This window comes from Papio anubis, chromosome 1 (genome assembly GCF_008728515.1).
Source record: "Papio anubis isolate 15944 chromosome 1, Panubis1.0, whole genome shotgun sequence".
NCBI classification, from domain to species: domain Eukaryota; kingdom Metazoa; phylum Chordata; class Mammalia; order Primates; family Cercopithecidae; genus Papio; species Papio anubis.
Window position 1 is genome coordinate 143,109,632 of NC_044976.1, and position 20,086 is coordinate 143,129,717.

The following is a 20,086-nucleotide window of genomic DNA, read 5'->3' on the forward strand; positions in this document are numbered from 1 at the left end:
AACACCTAGTCACTGAATATAATGCAGAACTTTTTTTTTCCTCCTTTCACATTTTGTGTTCCATTAGGCAGGATGGGCAATAGGGGAATTATAAAATCTGAACAGTTATTTTTTATTTGCTTTTTTTTGCATTTGACCTACTTATGGTCCAATTATCCTTTAACCTCAGTATCAGGAAGCATCATTACCACTAGTATTTCCACGATTAGAATTAGTGTGAGTTAATAAGATGACTCCTTCAACTTTTCGTTCTTGTTTGAGTGGGCGAATCAGCATACTGAATGTATCCATCTTGACCTGTCTTCATAGAGCTAAAATAGCTTTGAATGCTATCTGGAGGAGCTTGAAACATGTCCAGATCCCAGATGATGGCTTTTGGCACTCAGCATTTACACCTCTCGTTTTCTAGTCCAAATGTGGGATGCAAATAATTCTCTTTTGTTCCGATTAAATCCAACTACTCACATTCTTCCCGACTCTCCTCAGACACTATTCCTATCACCACCTACCTCATCTCATTGAAAAGGGGAAATGTCTCTATAAACTGCTACCAAATGTGAGGTAGCTTGCATTCCTAGCTTGAGAGGCTTTTTTCTGTTATCTGTATTCTTGGGAAATTATGCCTTGTGGCATAATTAGAAGGATTTTTAGTGATGACTAAATCAGTCCCTGACTCTGTGAAGAATATGTAGTTCATTCTAGAAAGTAGGTTGTGTTTTTCTAAGAAACTTCTACAAGCTCCTAGAAGCCTATCATAATTAATATGATGTGTTCCTTGTTTAGATCTTACCTGTAATGCTTGAAAGAGTGGCCAAAAAGCCCAAAGGTAAAGCTACTATTTGATCTGATTCAATTTCCTGAGTGTGATTTAGGAAATATTTGTTATCTTTATGATCAACTCAATTCCCTAATTCGAGGAGCACCTGCTGTGCTTCATTCACTGTGGTAGAGCTCCAGGAGACAGAGATAATTTTAACTGAGAGTCTAGTGGAAAATAAACAAACACATAATAATGCAACATAAATGCAACAACATAAATATGTACTCTTCATAGTAGTGGTGCAGAGGAAGAGTAACTAATTACATTCAGGGAGAAAAGTAAATCAAAGAAGATCTCAGAAGAGAGAAATTTTAAGAAAGTGGGTTGATCTTCTATTGCTGCAAAATAAATTGCCCCAGACTCAGTGGCATAAAGCAATACCTGTTTATTATCTCACAGTTTGATATTTCAGAAATCCAGGCATGGCTTAGCTATATCCTCTGTTCAACGCATCACAAGGTGTTGGCCAGGGCAGCAATCTCATCTGAGGCTTTGTTGGCAGAATTCAGTTCCTTCTGATTATGGGATTGAGACCTTTAGCCACATAAGTCTTGCCAAATGGTGCTCTCCTAAACATGGCAGTTTGCTTCTTTAAGACCAGGGGTGAAACATTCACTGCTGCTGCTTCCATCTCTGACTTTTCGACCTTGATTTCGGGATTCATCTGATTAGGTCAGGCCAGACCCAGAAAATCTTCATTTCCACTAACTTAAAATCAGCTGAGTAGAGACTTTAATCACATCTGTAAAACCCCCCATTTTGCCATATGAAATAATCTAATCACAGGAATAATGTCCTCTCACAGTCACAGGTCTCACCAGCATTCAGTGGGAGGGGATGTGACTCTTTGAGGTCGTTTTGGAATTCTGTTTACTGCAAGTAGGTTTTGATAGCTAAATAGGATTTTTCCAACTGGACAATGGGTGGAACACATAATAGGCTGATACAGCAGAGGTATATGAACATCATGATTTCTTGCTTATATTGATTGCTGCAGGAGCCACCTGTGTTTAATTTATCAGTTTCTGATTTATCTCCCTCCTCTTCTGAAAGTCCCCCTCTGCTGTAACCCTTATCATTACTTCATTCCATCCTCTACTCTTTTAGCAAAACTATTTTTCATAGTTGTAGATCTGCCCAAGTGACTCCCTTGCTTAAACTCTTTGATGATTCCATCTGACCTCAAAATCAAAGTCCAAATTCCCAAGCAGAGCATTCATAATCTGGCCTTTCTTACCTTGAGTTCAGTTTTATCCCTGTGGTGGTTAATTTTATATGTCAATTTGACTTAGCACACTTGGTAAAACATTATTCTGGTCATTTCTGGGAGGAATGCTTTGGAATGAGATTTACATTTAAATGGGCAGAACAAAGCAGATTACCCTCCATAATGTGAGTGGGTCCCATTCAATCAATTAAAGTCATCACTAGAACAAAAGATTGACCTTCCTCAAGCAAGAAGGAGTTCTGCCAAGAGATGGCCTTCAGACTTCAACTGCAATGTTGACTCTTCTCTGGGTCTCCATGTGCCAGCCTGCCTTGCAGATTTTTGGACTTTCCAGCCACTATAATCACATTAGCCAGTTCCTTAAAATAAATATTTTTAAAATATACATCCCATTGGTTCTGATTTTCTGAAGAACTGTGACTTACACAATTGCTCACTTCCTCCATATTCATCAGCAATCTGAGCTCCAAAACACCTTGCTCTCTCTGGCCTCACTAACTTTGTGTATACTTCTTTCTCTATCTGGAGTTTGTTTCCTTATTCTTTCCTCCCTTTGTCTTCATTGAGTCACCTGGTACTCACCACTCAAGGCTCAGCTTAGGTGTCACAATGTGAGAAAACTTTTTCTGACCTCATCCAGCAATCTTGTATAGATAAATTATTTCTTACACTACGTTGTAGTCCTCTGTTTACTATAAATTGTAAGAGTAAACTTCTTGTAGACAATTGCCAAGCAATACTAGTCTTCATTTCCCTGACTATATTAGATATTTTATAAATATGAGATATTTAATAAATGGGTGAATAGATAGATTGACGGCAGACATTTTCAATGTGGCTACAATTATTTCAGAAAGACTGAGTGCAAAGCATAAGGAAGAATAAGCATCAGAGAATAAATCTGGAAAAGGATTCAGGCACTGGTTGAGGAAGGGAGACATGTTCCTTGCTGGAAACATAGACGTGCAATTATTTCAGGAAAGATGTAAATGATCACATTGGCATTCAGAGAGATTTCTTTGGCTGCAGAGTAGATGATCCACAGGGGTGAGAGGCACATTAAAATAAGAGATTATTGGACTAGCCAGGCACAATGGCATACATCTATAGTTCCAACTACTCAGGGGACTGAGGCGGGAGGATTGCTTGGGCCCAAGAGTTCAAGATCAGCTTGGGCAACATAGCAAGAATTAGTCTTTAAAAAATGTAATAATAAATCAATCAATAAATAAATTGTTGGAATAGTCCCAGAGAAAAATAAGGGAGTATGAAATCAAAAGTGGCCATAAGAATAAAGAGAAAGGACACACGCAGAAAGATTTAGGAGGTGTAAGAGACAGATCTTTTTGTTATGCTGGGTGATACAGGAAAGGGAGAGAAGAGAAATCAAGGATAACTTCTAGGTTTTTCACTTGAAAACTAGATGTACCTTAGTGCCACTAACTAAGATAGAACAAAGGAGGAAAACACTATTTGAAAAGAAAAAGAATGAGTTTAGATTTCTAATGTCATCTGAGGTAAACATCCTCAGATGTTACAGTGGATGTGGCAAATTGGACTTAGCATCCATTTCCAGCCCCCCTCCACACTGCTTTTTTTTAAATCAGCTTTTCTATACTTCAGAAGGTATACAACCAGAAGTAACATAATGCATACCCCCTTGTATCTGGGATGTTAGCTGTGGATGAAGACTAGGCTCCACCAAAAATTTGCAATGACACAGAATCTGCCATGTACAAGTAAGGCCAATATCATCTTCTTGCTGCTTTGGTTGATTTCTGTGAGTAAGCAAGATCATGGAGTTGTGGGTATATCCAGCAGCAGGGTTTCAGTGTCCAGATCCTAGTTTCATGCCTTTCAAGAGGCCATTAATCTAGTAGTTAATGGTCAATGTTCCAGTGTCCAGTCACCAGTTTCATGGCTACCAAGAACTAGTTGTGGAAGTGGTGACCATAACTTCCTGATGCCTAGCTCACAGTCAGTGTTGTTAGGTAAACAAATTCAGCAGTTCCGGTGGTGACTTCTTGACTCTCCACTTTCTCAATTATCAAAAAAGCAAATATTTTTCTGTGGAGAATTCTTCTGTGTTCTAGAAGTCATTTCTGGAGGCTCATCTTGGAGCCTATTTTATGATCATTATAAACATTTTGCAAACTGAATCCCCTGTATCAAATTATTTCTGCTTAAAATATCTAAGACTGTTTCTTTGTTTGTTAGTTTGTTTTCTCTTCTGAACCCAGACTGATATAAACATATATTTTTAGATATCAACAGAAAAAAAGATGTCAGGCTTGTTTGGATGATCATTCAGATGGCACTTCAACTCAAGAGGCGTCAATTCAATTTGTCTTATGTAGCAGTCAGCTGATTTAGATTGAGGCCAACCAGAATAATAACAATGTCAGCAAAGGGAAACTTGAGGTTATACTGCATTCTTGAATTTCACATTTCTTTAGTGTGGGAGGGGGCATATTAAGATACTGTGACAGTATCATCGTGCTAATAATTGACCAAAAACTTAACTGGAAGGAAAGCCCAAATGACAAGACATTTCATCTCTTCCTATAATAAACTGTTATATCTGTATTTTTAAATTTGATTGCATCGAAAACAAGCTGTAGCTCAGAATTTCAGATATTCATAGCTGCTGGTCATTAGGATCCAAAAAAACTCAATTTCTTCACTTGTAAAATGAATAGGTTGCAGATGATATTCAAAATTGCTGCTGAATCTGAATTCTATGATGGTAGAAAATCTTCAACTTGATGATCGATTCCTAAGTTGCTTTTTTTGTTTTTTCTTTTATTTAATAAAGAAGTTACCTTTGTGCCAGCAGAATTTGTTACTATGTTCATAGGTCTTTTTCTTTCTTCTTCTTTTTTTTTTTTAACCTTCCCTGTCATACCTCAGTCAATGTGCTTGTGTTCTGTGTTCAACATTGGTTTAGTGGGAAGTGCCAGGGGAAAAGACAGGCAGAACAATTAAGGCAAATTTTAGCCTTGTAGAATTTGTGACTAACCTTGATTCAATCACTTTGGGAATTTACAAAAGATAGAAGGAGCTGTAGAGTTCATATAACTCCTGCTTTCTGTCCTGTAAAAATCCTGGATGCAGAGAAATAATAAGAGACTAGATATCAGCTTGGAAAGTAAAGACAAAGAAAACAATAAAACCAATAAAATACAATCAGTAAAATTTATAATAGCTCATAAAACATCCTGCCACAATGCACAAAAACTCCTGTCTTCTGATTTTAAGTCCAGTGGTCTTTTCACTACATGACTCTTTTACAGCAAAATGTTTTTTCTTAGGTAAAACAAAAGTAAACTTCTGTTACTCCCTGGTCTGAATTTCTAATCAGTGGAGTCCAAGACAGAGATGTTTTACTCTTTGGGGAAAATTATCCTGGAAAGAGCCAGATTCTGACTAAAGTACCATCAAGAATGTCAGATGTCTTGATGTAGGATTTGGAAAATGGATTTTCCTTAACTCCACCTCACTAAATATGTTCGTGTTAACTCACTGTTTCTCCTTGCTGACAGTTGAGGTTCCTATTGCCAAGATCTCTGCAAATGGCCTGGATCTTTGGCTGATGGATCAATTCAAACAAGAGAGCCCCAGGCTATTTTCAAAGACAAATGTGATAGGATATCTTTGATTCACTTTGGGTTGTTTGGGTTCAGCCTAAGGGTGAGGGGATTGTTCAGCTCCCACATTGAATGGTCAAGTGGCTGCAGCTCTTGTTAAGGCTTTCTTGTTTGAGTAGCCCAGGTTTAGTAAGTGGCCTTCAGTCTCATTGGTAACACACAGAGCTGGGCCTGGGAGAGGGGGATCTACATGAGAAGGAAAAGTGACTGGCTGCATATAATTCCCTCTAGGAAAGGAAGCAGAGCTCCAGATGCTGGAGAAGTTCTCTGTTTCACAGAACTTACTGATATTTTATACTGGGGGTAAATAGATGCAGACTTTAAATTTATCTTATCAAGTTAAACAAAATCATGTTGCCTGTCAGTTTTCACCTGTTTGAAATTGTACAAAGTGAGAAATAAGTACAACTTCAATAAAATAAATAAAGAGCCACATGATCAGCTTCCCTTCTTAGGTGCTATGCTAAAAATCAGTCAGAGATTGCCCATGTAGGTGTCATGGGAAAGCATTACAGACATCATTGGATTGTGTTACAATATTAACTGTAGCTTACTGTAAACAATAGGAGCACTCCTCCTTTTTTTCCTGTTCTTTGCTCAATGGTTGGGAGGCATGTAATAGACCTACCTTAGGCAATAATTCTTTGAAGAATTGAATGGACTAGGTGGTTACCAAAATGATGTTAGCTCTGCTTCAGTGTAAGTACCTGTAGGCTGGATATCCAATAGACACTCAGGTTACTAGAAATGAACTCAAGGCCTTCTCTCTGAAAATCTGCCCTTTTCCCTCCATTAAAAACCAAAAAAAAAGTAAATTGACCTTTGCTTGTCATTCATTCCCTGCTCAGACTCTTCCACCCACCATGCAGCCAAATCAATGCAATATCCTGAGCCTCTCTAACCTGGCACCTTTTCTTCATCACCCCTACATTTAATCTAGCTCAGGTGCTCACCGTTTCTCACCATAACTTTGCAGCCAGCTCCTAACAAGTTTGCCCCCTTCTAGACCATTCTCTCTAATTGCTATCAGAGAGAGATTTTTACAAATCTATCAATCAGTTCTTTCCTTGAAATGCATCAATGACTTGTCATTAGTCTCTCAATAATAAAGTCCTAACTTTCCAGCTTGGCAGTGGTACATTCTACCTCCCTCTATAACTTAATTTAACACCATTCTTTGCCTCAAATGCATATTCAATACAACCATACAGGTATTCTCTTTCTCTCTGCTGGCTCTCGTTCTTTAATTCTTTGAAATAGTCACCTTATTATCTCTTGGGAGAATCTTTGATAATCCACCAAAGCTACATTAGAAAACCTATGTTTTCCCAAAGCATTCTGTTCACTGCTATCATAGTAATGTTTCTTAAAGACTATTGGCAATCTGTATTTTTGCCACTCACTCCCACAAGGCTGTAAGCTCCTTGAAGAGAGAGGGAAGATCTTATGTGCATAACTACTTCCAAACCAAAGAATGGACCTAGTGTTTGGTATGTATTCATTTCATGTTAGTTCAATGAATAAATGCACCTTAGGACAGCAGCCTGTGCCGGAATTTAAACAAGTAGACAGCCATGCAATAAAATAAGAAAGAGAGAGAGATTGCCCATTTTTCGATGACAGGTAATTTGTATAACTTTTAATAATTTCATGTGACTTTTGAGAAGCATATAATTGAACTAATACATTGGTTCTCAAACTGGAGTCTGTGGATCCCTGAGAGTTCCTGAGACCTTTTCAGGGACCCTCCAAGCTCAAATTATTTTTTCATGATAATACAAAGACAGAGGTTCCCAAAAGTTCTCAATTCATGGCACCCTTAGAGTCTCAATATTTTTTCCTCACAGCATTTCTAGGCTAAAGGAAATACTTAGAAATCTGTTTATTATGTAGTTCAGTCAAAAGAACTCAAGTATTTATGTCCTAAAATCTTAATAGCCATTTGAAATAATAATACAAGTAAATTGTGTATTTTTACTTTATTCTTAAATAACCACAACTATTTATTAATAGGATGTGTATATCTGTGGGCACAACTTCTCAAACCTTGGAATCAGATGGAATACTGAAACTCTCATTTACTATTCCACATTGCTTTTTATCATAGAAAGCACTGAAAAGCTGAAAAGCAAGCTTTCAAAGATATTTTATCATAAACAACATAGAGAAATCTACCTTAAAACTGAACTGCCTTGAACTAGTACTTTGCACAACGTGCAGCAGATGTTGAGTATTGCTGAGTTTCCCTGGAAATTTTAAAATATCTGGAGGTACCCTGTGAGTTTATTGGGGCACTCCAGAGGACCTAGGTGCACAGTTGGGGAAGAAGGTGCCTTCTTCACTGAGTTCAAATTTGCACTGGTGGTGCAAAATCAAGGGTAGGTAAACATTTGGCACCTTAACACAAATCAAGGCAGTGGCAGTAAATCATGCTAATAGTTATTTTCTTTACTGCCATGGACTGCAGTTTTTAGAAAATCCAATTTTATTTCACAACATCCTTGATGAAGCAGTAAAAATTATTAATTATATTAAATTCCAACAGTTGTGCACATGTCTTTTTAGTATTCTGTGTGACAAAATGGGAAGTGTGAAGAAGCACTTCTGTTGCACACTGAAGTGCAATGGGAGTCTTCAGGGAAAGTACTTGAGCTATTCCATTCTTTGAGTGGAACTAGCCACTTTTTCATAGAACATTTTTGTGTACAAGAACAACTCACAAATTATGATCATTCAGGTTTGAGTATTTGGATGATATCATCTTGAAATTAAACAAAGTGAACCAGTCGCTTCAAGGAGAACAACTGATGTTATTTGTTGTCTGATAAAATTTGAGCATTCAAGCAAAAATTAGATTTTGAGAACCCTGTATTCACCACTGTAAACTTGATAGTCACCCATGACTTAAAGACTATTCTGAGATTGGCGGTAAAATTAACAAGTATGATTATTTTGATGTTAAATAACAATTTGTGTCAACATTTGGAAATTCTGCATAATTCAGTGAAACAATATTTTCCGAAGGCCAATGAATCGTATTACAAAATCATGCATGAGTGAAAGATGCATTCAAAGTGTAAGATTGAGGGAACAAAGAATAGATGGAACAAATAGAAACAAATAACAAGATGATAGATTTAAACCTAATCTTACCAATAATATCAAACATAAATAGTCTAAAAACCTCAATTATAAGGAAGAGATTATCCTCTTCTAAACTTGTCTTGGTATTATCTATCTAATTTTTGTCCATTGATGAGTATAAATAGATTACTCATTGTTTTTAGTTTGTATTTCCTAATTAGTAGTAAGATTGAGATGCCTTCCAAATACATGTTAGCTGTTGTCTTAGATTCGACTCTCAAGAAAGATATTTTGACACAGAAATTCACATGAATAACTTTTACTGGGGAGTGCTTTTGGTAAACAAACCTGTAAGAAAATAAATAAGACAGCTGGGCACGGTGACTCACATCTGTAATTAGAGCATGTTGGGAGGCTGAGGCGGGCAGGTCACCTGAGGTCAGGAGTTCAAGACCAGCCTGACCAAAATGGAGAAACCCCATCTCTACTAAAAATCCCAAATTAGTTGGGCATGGTGGCACACGCCTGTAATCCCAGCTACTTGGGAGGCTGAGGCAGGAGAATCACTTGAACCCAGGAGGTGGAGGTTGCGGTGAGCCGAGATCACACCATAGCACTCCAGCCTGGGCAACAAGAGCAAAACTCTGTCAAAAAAAAAGAAAGCAAGAGAGAAAGACAGAAAGAGAGAGAAAGAGAAAGAAAAGAAAAGAAAACAAAGAAAAGTAAAGAAAAGAAAAGAAAAGAAAAAAGAAAAGAAAAGAAAAGAAAAAAGAAAAGAAAAGAAAAGAAATAAGATAGGACTGGGCATAAGAAGCTGACCTTCAATGCATTGGTAATTGATGCCTCAGCTGATTCTATGGGGAGTTATGAAAGTGAGGTAATAGTTCACTGTTTTCCTAACTAAATGAAAGTGCATCAGGCCTTTGTATTTCCATACCAGTCAGTTATAGATCACTGGCCACTTGAAGAGGCCACAGTCTTGGGCAGGGAAGTTTCCTAAAGCCGAGGGCAATTTCCAACAAGAAAATCAGCTGTGAGCCATCAGTAGACACTATTTGCCTCAGCTAGGGGATGAATGTGTTAGCTGCATAGCTTAGGCACTGCGTTAATCTATTTATTTCTTTCTGCACATACATATAATACAGAAAATAAAACAATTCTGTGAAGTAGAATTTCCCTTATGCTGCCCATTTCACCCAGCTAAATATTTTCAATTCCTTTAGCTGGTTATTGTTATATTTATGTTCAGTTATCTAAAAGAGTTCTTCCGACCTTTTCCATATGGAGAGTGCCATTAGGCCCTGCTCTATTTTCTGCATAGCCCTGTCCTCTAGGAGATAAAAACCAGGACTTTGACTATTCTGGGCTTTGCTCAGCTACCCCATATATTTAGGAAATCAATATCTTGAGGTTTATCTGTAACCAATTATTTGTCTTTTGCTCCGTTTTTTGTTTGTTTTGTTTTTGAGGAAAAATAGCCCCAGTGTTATCTTTCAACTCCTTTATTAAGTATTTTATTTCTGTTATAATGTTTGTAATTTCTATGGACCCTTTTTGTTTTGTTGTTTGTGTTCTGTGTGTATTGTATCATCCTTCTGTCTTATGAAAGCAATATTTCATCTCTTTAGCAATATGATAGTTTATGTGAAGCCTTCTTCTCCGTGAATAATCTTAGGCCCTCCTAAATTGCTGTTTTATGTTGTTTTTTAACCTCTACATTTAATTTTAGAAATTTTCAAATATCTGTTCATTGTTAACTTTCTGGTATATTTTGAAATGGCCATTAAAAAGTTAATTGAAACATGGATAGAATTGTTGATCATGTACTTAATGATATATCATCACAGATATGTTGATATATCTGGGATGTTGTGTTATAGAATCCACAATGAAGTGCTATTAGTGTTTCCTATTGGGCTAGTCATTTTCACCGATGAAGATTCTGCTTAAAGAATATAATCCTGGCTGCCAGTTTCGAGATTTGTGTGGGGAAAAAAGCTTGAAATTCTCAACATTTTAAGTGTAGCCTTCGAATTGGTTCCTTTTTTTAAATTTATTTATTTATTCTTTTTTTGAGACGGAGTCTCGCTCTGTCGCCCAGGCTGGAGTGCAGGGGCCGGATCTCAGCTCACTGCAAGCTCCACCTCCCAGGTTCATGCCATTCTCCTGCCTCAGCCTCCCGAGTAGCTGGGTTTACAGGCGCCCGCCACCACGCCCTGCGAATTTTTGTATTTTTAGTAGAGACGGGGTTTCACCGTGTTGGCCATGATGGTCTCGATCTCCTGACCTTGTGATCCGCCCTCCTCGGCCTCCCAAAGTGCTGGGATTACAGGCTTGAGCCGTCGCGCCTGGCCTAGTTCCCATTCTTTAATGCGTGGTATGCTATCTCTCTACTAGGCTAGTGCTAGTGTCACTGATTCTATTTTCCCTCTTCAGATCTTCAATCTCTTGCTCTTCTTGGTTGAGGAGAACCAGTCACTTTATGGCACAAAGGGACATATGGTCTTGGTGAATCTACCTGTTTTTAAACATAGCCCCACCTTCAATTGACTTTCAGAGGTACCTAATGCCAGTGATTTATGTGTTTTCGGGGTTCTGTTTACTGTAGCCTTCTGTGTCCTTTTTTTGTTCTGGTAGGTTTAGATATTAGACATAACATACACACAATCCACAATAATACAATCTTTACTGCTAATGTAGTGGGCCTGGGAATACATCCAACATTTATTTTAGACAGAAGTCCTCCAAGCTTTTATATTGTTTTTTAATTTTAATGCAAATCTAATATATTATGTTTAGGTAGCATAATGTTTATCAAGTTGGACCTTGGAATTTGTTGGTTTCATTTGTGATTAGTACATGGCTATTTTGTTGGTGTTTATATTTAAAAGAATATTTGTCATTTGTTATGTGTAATTTTTATCTATCTCTCTTAATGAGTTTATTAATACTATTCAAATGTTTTATATCTTTACTCATTTACTAATCATTTAATTACAAGGTGGTTACATTTAAATCTCCAACTACAATCATGAAATTATCTATCTCTCACTATAATTCTATCAGCTGCTACTTTATATTGATGCTACATTGTGGGGTACTTTGGTTCCTGATCGTTATGACCTCTTAAGTTATTATTTTGACTTTATGTGCAAATATACTTCATACTTGCCCTTTGTTAATTTTTCAAGTTAAATTCTATTTTTTTCTGATATTAAAATTATCTGGTTTTCTTTTGATTCATTTTTGCCTAGATACAGTTTCTCTTTCCTTTATTTCTGGTCTTTTCATGCTTTTTTGTTTTAAGCACGTGTTTTGTAATGAAAATATTGTAATCCAATATTACATTATAATTGCAAGGTATTATAGTTTAGCTTTGGATTAGTTATTTTCATTGACTTACATGTATTAGAATAGACATCATATTATTTCTGCATTTTTAGTATTTTTCATTTACCACACATTTTATATTATGTTTTCTTCTTTCCTGCCTTCCTTTGGAAATATAAATTTTTTTACATGGTCAGAATATTTTATTAAACCTAGTTTCTTTCTTCTTACGGTTACTACAAATATATTACAATTCTTACTTACTATTATTTTATTTCCTCATTTCTTAATCTTATAAATATTTTTGTCTTCCCCTAAAGAGGACAAGTACCTTAGAATAATATACCACATTCCCTCAATTCCCTTCACTTAGCATTTTAGTTTCAAATTATTGTAGCCAGCATTAAATTTTACTAATTTTACTCATATTTTTGTGCTTTTTCTTACGGTGTCATTCTAGATTTATTTCTCTTTTTGTCAGATTACTTTCTTTATAATATTTTCAAAGAGAATCTTTTTGCAGCAAACTCTCTGGAATTTATAGGTGTTTGAGTAGCTCTTTATTTCATGCCTATATTAAAACATTAATTAGCTATGTATAAAATTATAGTTTTAGAATTCTTTTTCTTAAATACTTTTAAATATAATTTATTATTTTCTTACAGCAAGAGTTATAAGAAAAATCTGCACATCAGTAAGACAAGTTCGATGTTGATCTGATCTTGTTCCTTTGTAATCTTATTTTTATTCAGTAGGTTAATTTTTTAAATTTTGTATTTAATGGTGTTAAGTTTCATTATGTAGTTATTGGCTTTACGTTATCCATTTTTTTGCCCTCTTTTCAATCTTAAATCTTTTATTCTGGGAGCTTCTTAGAATATTTCTTTCTCTGCTAGTTTTCCTTTTTTGGACTACTATACAGATGATAATAACTCTGTTTCAAGTCTTCATAGCTCTTGAATTTGGTTTTGTAATTTTCCAATTTGTACCTCTTCCTGATACATTATGGATTAATTTCTCAACCTACTTTCTAGAATACAATTTTTTTCTTCAGCCACATCTCTAATATGCTATTTAATTTAGCTATTAAACACTTTATTTCAACTATGTTTTTTCTCATCCAGGATTTTCAAATAGTTATTTAAAAAAAAAAAAAAAACTTTTTGCCTTTATTTCAAATTGCTATGTGGTTTCATATCTCTTTGAAAATATATATTATATTTGGATTAAATTGGTTTTCTGTCTAATACTTTTATTCTGATCCTCTACTATAGATTGTTCAAAGTATTACCTTTATTTTATAGCAGGTAACTCATAAAATTTCTTGTTATTCATTGTAACCTCGTATTTCTCTGGAGGCATTATTACATTGGTTAATAGGGTGTCCAATGAGAGAAGTTAAACTCCAAGTCCTAACTTTTGATGTCACACAGACTTAATGGGTGTGGGGAAATATGCCTTAGAGGCTGGATGTAGTGGCTTGGTTGAGCATGGTGGCTCCTACCTGTAATCCCAGCATGTTGGGAGGCTGAAGTGGGCAGATTACTTGAGGTCAGGAGTTCAAGACTAGCCTGGCCAACATGGTGTAATGCCATCTCTACTAAAAATACGAAAATTAGCTGGGCGTGGTGGCAGGCACCTGTAATCCCAACTATTTGAGAGGCTGAGACAGGAGAATCACTTGAACGCAGGAGGCAGAGGTTGCAGTGAGCTGAGATCGTGCCATTGGACTTTAGCCTGGGCAGCAGAGTGAGACTTCATCTCTCTCTATGTATATACCATATATATACACACATATATATACACACATATATACATATATACACATATATATCATATATACATATATGTATCTATACATACATATATACATATATATCCATATATAGGTACATATCCATGCATATGTATCCATATACATATCCATATATGTATATATCCATATATACATATATATATTTCCATCTCAAAAAATATACAAATATATATGTGCATTACAATGGAGAATATTGGTGTTTAATCTAGGCCCACTTAACACCCTCCTAATCAGTTAATCCTGTCCCTCAGTAAAACTTCCTGTTCCATCAACCTTAGCCTGTTCTTATCTAAGAGTTGTTTTCTTCAATTGTAATAACTGAGTTCATGAATAATAGGAGTGGGAAGAAGAAATCTTCTAGCGCATCTGCAGTTCTTTGCTTCCCACTTCATGCACCTATAGATGTGCTGGAGTGCCACCTTTCAACCTGGCAGACCTGGTAAGAAGCTGCTCAATTTTTGCTTTGCAGAAATGTTGCAATGAGCAGTGATCCTGTCAGGGCAATGTTGTGGTGAGAGAAGAGCAGATAGAAAGGCTTTTTCCCAACCCAACCCCTATTGTACCTAACCCTCATCTTCTCTGAACTGCTGCTCCCAGCTCCATCAGATTTCATTTATCTTCTCTTTCCAGGGCTTTCTCAAAGTTGCAGCATTATTTTCTCAGACTGGTCAATCTCACTGCCCCTTCTTACACCAGTGTTATATTCAGAGTTGAATTTAGGAGAGGAAGAGTTGAGTCTATGCTATTTTGACATCTTGGCAGAAATGGAAACTTCCATAACACTTAAATAAGAATATCTTCGAGATACCAGAGATCAGAGCTGCTAATTGTAATCATGAGAATTGAGAGTATCAAGTCTTTAAGGAAAACTAATTCTTTTATTTGTGATTGAAATGCCTTATAAATCAAGTGGCAAATTTTAATTGAATGAATGACTGAAAGAATGCACTGTGTGTTTGCTCTTTTGCACCAGAATATGTATGTGTGATGGAGAGGGTGGGGTAAATGCTCATGCTCTTCTGCTTTCATGTGTTTAGGGATATATGACTGGTCAATTCCATGTGTGACTACAAGAGATGTTGAGAAAATCAGCCTAAGCCTTGCTTTGAAAACATTCAACTACAATAAAAAGTCATCTAACATTCTAATTTTTCATAAACATAAAAGAACAAAAAGAGAAAGTACATTCTCTTGTAACATGGAAAATGTTACACAGAGAAATTACGTTTCACTCATTTAATGATCATGTATTAAGCCACATGCTAACACTACAGCAGACACTAAGATCACAAACATAAGTAAGCTATAGTGAATTCATAACCTAATATGTGTCTATAATTTAAATACCATCCATACAATAATAAAGATACACAAAGAAGGTGATGGGAGCCAATTGAAGGGAATCCGCAATTCCAACTACTGAAGTCAAAAAGTGGCTGAAAAGATCTCTGGGAAGAGTCATGGAGTCAGGTAAAACTCAGGGCATGGGGGGGACGATGAGTCACATGATATGGCCAGAGTGCCGTGGCACAGAGACCAGGAAGATGGAGGACAGGAACTTCTTAGGAAGCTGGAGACATAGATGGAGTCATAGGACAAAGAAAGTTAGGTGCCATCAAGAGGAATTCATATAAAACCTCTATCCTAAGTTATAGAAAGTCTTAAAATTTTTGTAAGATAACTTTTTCCAGATGACCTAAATATGCTGGATTGTTTTTGTATTGCATTGAGGTCAATCTCTTTGAAAGCCTGTGAAAAACACTGAAGCTATTGACGTATTCAAATAATCAGCATCTTTAAGAACTTAACATAACGGGGTGATATAAACATACACTATGCAGTCAGACATAGAATCTTGGCTGATTCATCTATTCAACAAGCTATGTGACGTTGAGCATATGGTTTAAACCCTCTGAATATCAGTTATGAAATGGTATCTTATTTCATGTGACCTTTAGGTGGTTTAAATGAGGTAGCCCAGTAGATGTGCAATAAATGTAAAATTTTGAAGAAAGGACCATTTAGAATATGGCTTATGTTATAAAATGATAATTTAAAATCAAAAGGTTGATTCTCTACTCAACAAAATTATTTATTTGTTATCATATGGCTATTATCATATGGAGGCAACTTATATCACATATTTTTAGAGATGAGTTTGACACATTGTAGATGTTTAGTAAACCCTTGTGGAATTAATGAATATATATTTTTTATAACTACCAAGTTGTTCTGGACTAGAAGGTCAATATGATGCTGCCAAGTTAAATAATATAACTTATACAATTATTTTAAAAAGTATTTTCAAGACAGTTGCGCTTCATTTTAATCCCTACAATGTATTTGTTTTTGTTGTTGTTGTTGCCAGAGGACATAACATCTTACTTTTTTGTATAACTGAGGCTGAAAGATAGAGTTTGAATTTAAATCAAGGTTTCCCTGCACCCAAGGGTATGCCCTTGCCAACAGTCTCTCACAGTGCTTCTTCCTTTTCAATATCTCAGGCCAAAGGGCCTTTTTGTGGAAACTTATTAGAATTCTTTTTGTGGTTAAGTGATCTAGCAATGAAAGCCATGTTGTCCTGGTTTCCTAAATATCTGGGAGAGGAGTTATTCTGCGTGCAAAATGCATGCAGCTGTCAGAGCAATGGACTCTGGAATAGGCCAAGAATTTTACAGTTAAAGACCAGATGTGATTGAAAGTGTCGACGAAAAGCAGAGTCACAGGGTCAAGTGCTGATATTTCAGATCAATTTTTAAACCATCGCTGCTGATTAGGGCAACAGCAGTATCCATATATATTGTGGGTGAACAGAAGCTAACATAATTCATCTCAGCTTAGAAAAAATGTCTGTGAGGTATTCTTGATTCATCCCTTTTTTTCCCTGCACATTTTAAAACATTTTGGAGGGGAACTGTGGGAATCTTCTTCCCCAGAACACTGGCAGGTCTTTTTTAATTCCATTAATGGAAGCTTGGTGCCAGTTCAAAATGCTTTGTTAAATATTATCCTAACTGGTGCCCCTGTTTCCAGCATTCCATTGGCAGAGTTTAGAACCCAGATCTCTGCAAACGTGTTAAAAGGTAGGAGTCATTTTTTTTCTTTCATCTGGCTATTATCTGGGAATTTCTGAACTCACAGTAGTTGCTGAATGGTGCTGTCCTGCATGAAAGAATACACGGAGGGAAGTTCCAGTTTGTTTTTTTTTTTTTCAGTCACAGGAAAGAGCTGTGGTTCTGGATAATTTCCCATGCTCATTCTTTTCAAAATGAGGAATCCTGAAATTCAGCTATAGTATAAAATTACTCAAATTCCAGTTTTCTTTCCAGAAAACAGACAAAGCAGAATATATTTTGCATTGATAAGTAGGCAAAAATAATTATTTCTTCCCAATCTTGAATTTACATTGGTGTCTATGTACTATCCAATAATCTCACACAGCTTTCATCTCAATTGTGTGCACCTGGACAGAATGATATGAAAAGCTGGATTCACTAGTCCTTGGAAAGCTGAATGAGACCTGAATGATTCTCAGGAGGAAAAATCAAGCACACTAAAGGTGAATTCCTTCTATTTGTTTTATGAAAGAAATATTTCACAAAGGAAAGCATATTATATCCAGGCCATTCTTCCATTTAAGGCCACCACCAGCTTTATTCCATTGGACAAAGATGCAAAGTAATTGTTAAAACAGAAATTTTAGAAAATTACACCTATTCTTCAGTATTTGTCTAACCAATTTGCTGAGGATGTATTTTCATGTGATCTCGTCCTTTATAAGCAAATGTGAATACATAATGAACGTGAATAGCAGTTCTAATCTTACACTGGGTTCCTTGTATCAATGCCACTGGCCATGAAAAGCCTGAGCTATTGAATGTGTAATATTAATATGCAAGGTAAGGGAGACTCATGCTTCACTTGACATTAAGCCTCCACCTTTATTTGGGAAAATATTCCTTACTTGGTAGCATGGCATACCTCCCTTTCAAACAATATTTAGACAGGCGTTTTAACACAGAGAACACAGTGTCAACAAACAAGGGATCTGGGTATGCAAAACAAAACTGAGAATTTCTCAATATTCCTTTCTTACATTTTAATCAAATGACTACATATGTTTAGGTCTAATATGAGACGTAAGTATAATGCTATTGGGATGAATGGGGATCCATGGTGAGCACAGAGCCAGCACCCCAGCCTGAGGATGTCAGGACTACTTAACATAGAAGACTCATATAAGCTAGATCCTACGTGATGAATAGCAGTTTCTCCAGCAGAGAAGAAAAGGAAAGTGTGGTGGACAGAATTTGAAGATGACTTCTATGACCTTGCCTTTGTACAATTCCCTCCAATTGAGAGTGCACGAAATCTGTGTATATAATGAGATATTACTCCTGTGATCGCATTTTATCTATGGCAAAAGAAATTTTGCAGATGTAAGTAAGGTCTCTAATCAGTTGAGTTAATAAAAAGGTGGATATCTCGGTGGGCCTTATCTAATCAGTTGAACATTTAAAAGGGTCTGAGCCCTTCCTGAAGTCACAGAGATTGAAGGTGTGAGATGGGCTGTGGTGGGGACCACGTGTCAAGGACCTGAAAGTAGCCTCTGAGAGCTGAGTGCAGACCTTAGACAACAGCTAGCAGTATCATGGGAACCTGGGTCCTACAGCTACAACAAGGGTGTTAATTCTGCTGAGCATCTGAAACTGCTTGGAAACAGATCTTTCCCTAGTCAAGTCTCCAGCTGACTCTGACACCTTGACTTCAGCCTTGTGGAGTACCAATCAGGGAACCCAACTCTGCCTGGCCTGGACTTCTAATCTACGTAAAATAAATGGATGTTGTTTTAGTCACTTAGCCATTGAGTGTTTTGTTTTTTTTGTTTGTTTGTTTTAAGATTCTACAGCAATAGAAAACTAAAACTGAAGAGAATCCTACAGAGAAGTAATGGCATGGACTACCTTGTAGGTGAGAAGGTACACGAGGAATGTGGGATGGCTAATGTCCCTTGCCACCAGTCGGACATCTCATGTTGAGGAATGACAGGAGATGAGATGAAAATTCAAGTTAGAGCTACATTGTGAAAGGCCTATAAGAAGGAGCATGACTGGTTGACGCCTGTAATTCCAGCACTTTGGAAGGCCGAGGTGGGTGGATCATGAGGTCAAAAGATCGAGACCATCCTGGCTAACATGTTGAAACCCCGTCTCTATTAAAAAAATACAAAAAAAAAAAAAAAAAAAAAAAAAAAAAAAAAAACAAAACTACCTGGGCGTGGTGGTGGGTTCCTGTAGTCCCAGCTACTCGGGAGGCTGAGGCAGGAGAATGACATGAACCCGGGAGGCAAACCCGGAGCTTGCAGTGAGCCAAGATTGCGCCAGTGCACTCCAGCCTGGGTGACAGAGCAAGACTGTCTCAAAAAGAAGGAGCATGACCAGATTTTAAGCAAAGAAGAAAAATAATTAGATCTACATTTAGAAAAATAAGAGGTAGAAAAATAATTGAATTGGAGGAAGATAGCGTGGAATACAGGGAGCCCAATAAGAAAGCTATGGTAATAATCAAGGCAGGAAGTGCTGAAGGCTTAAGGTCAGGCAGAGCTATAAAAATGAGAAAGAAAGGGTACCTTCAAGGGATTCAAGGGACATTTTAGTGATCAACCTGACTCTTTGTTTTCAGTGTTATTTTAAATTCCTCTGAAAAACATCATAGAGCTGTAGATCTTCTAGCTGGCAATGAAACCTCAAGGAATCATCTGCTGATATAAATAACTCATCATAAACTGAGAAAACATCAAGTCATTCAAATGAAAACAAGCAGGTATAAGGAAAATTACATAAACTATATCATAAGCTATACGTGTGTGTGTGTGTGTATATATATATATAGAGAGAGAGAGAGAGAGTCTCACTCTGTCCCCCAGGCTGGAGTGCAGTGGTATCAGCTCACTGCAACCTCTGCCTCTCCCGGGTTCAAGCAGTTCTCCTGCCTCAGCCTCCCGAGTAGCTGGGGCTACAGACACATACCACCACACCTGGCTAATGCGAGCAATAACAAGCATTTTCATCCTTAACTCTCTGCTATATTTAAATTGAGTGTATAGAGTCTACTGTATATTTTTAATCAAACAAGAAAACATCTCACCTTTTAACATGGAA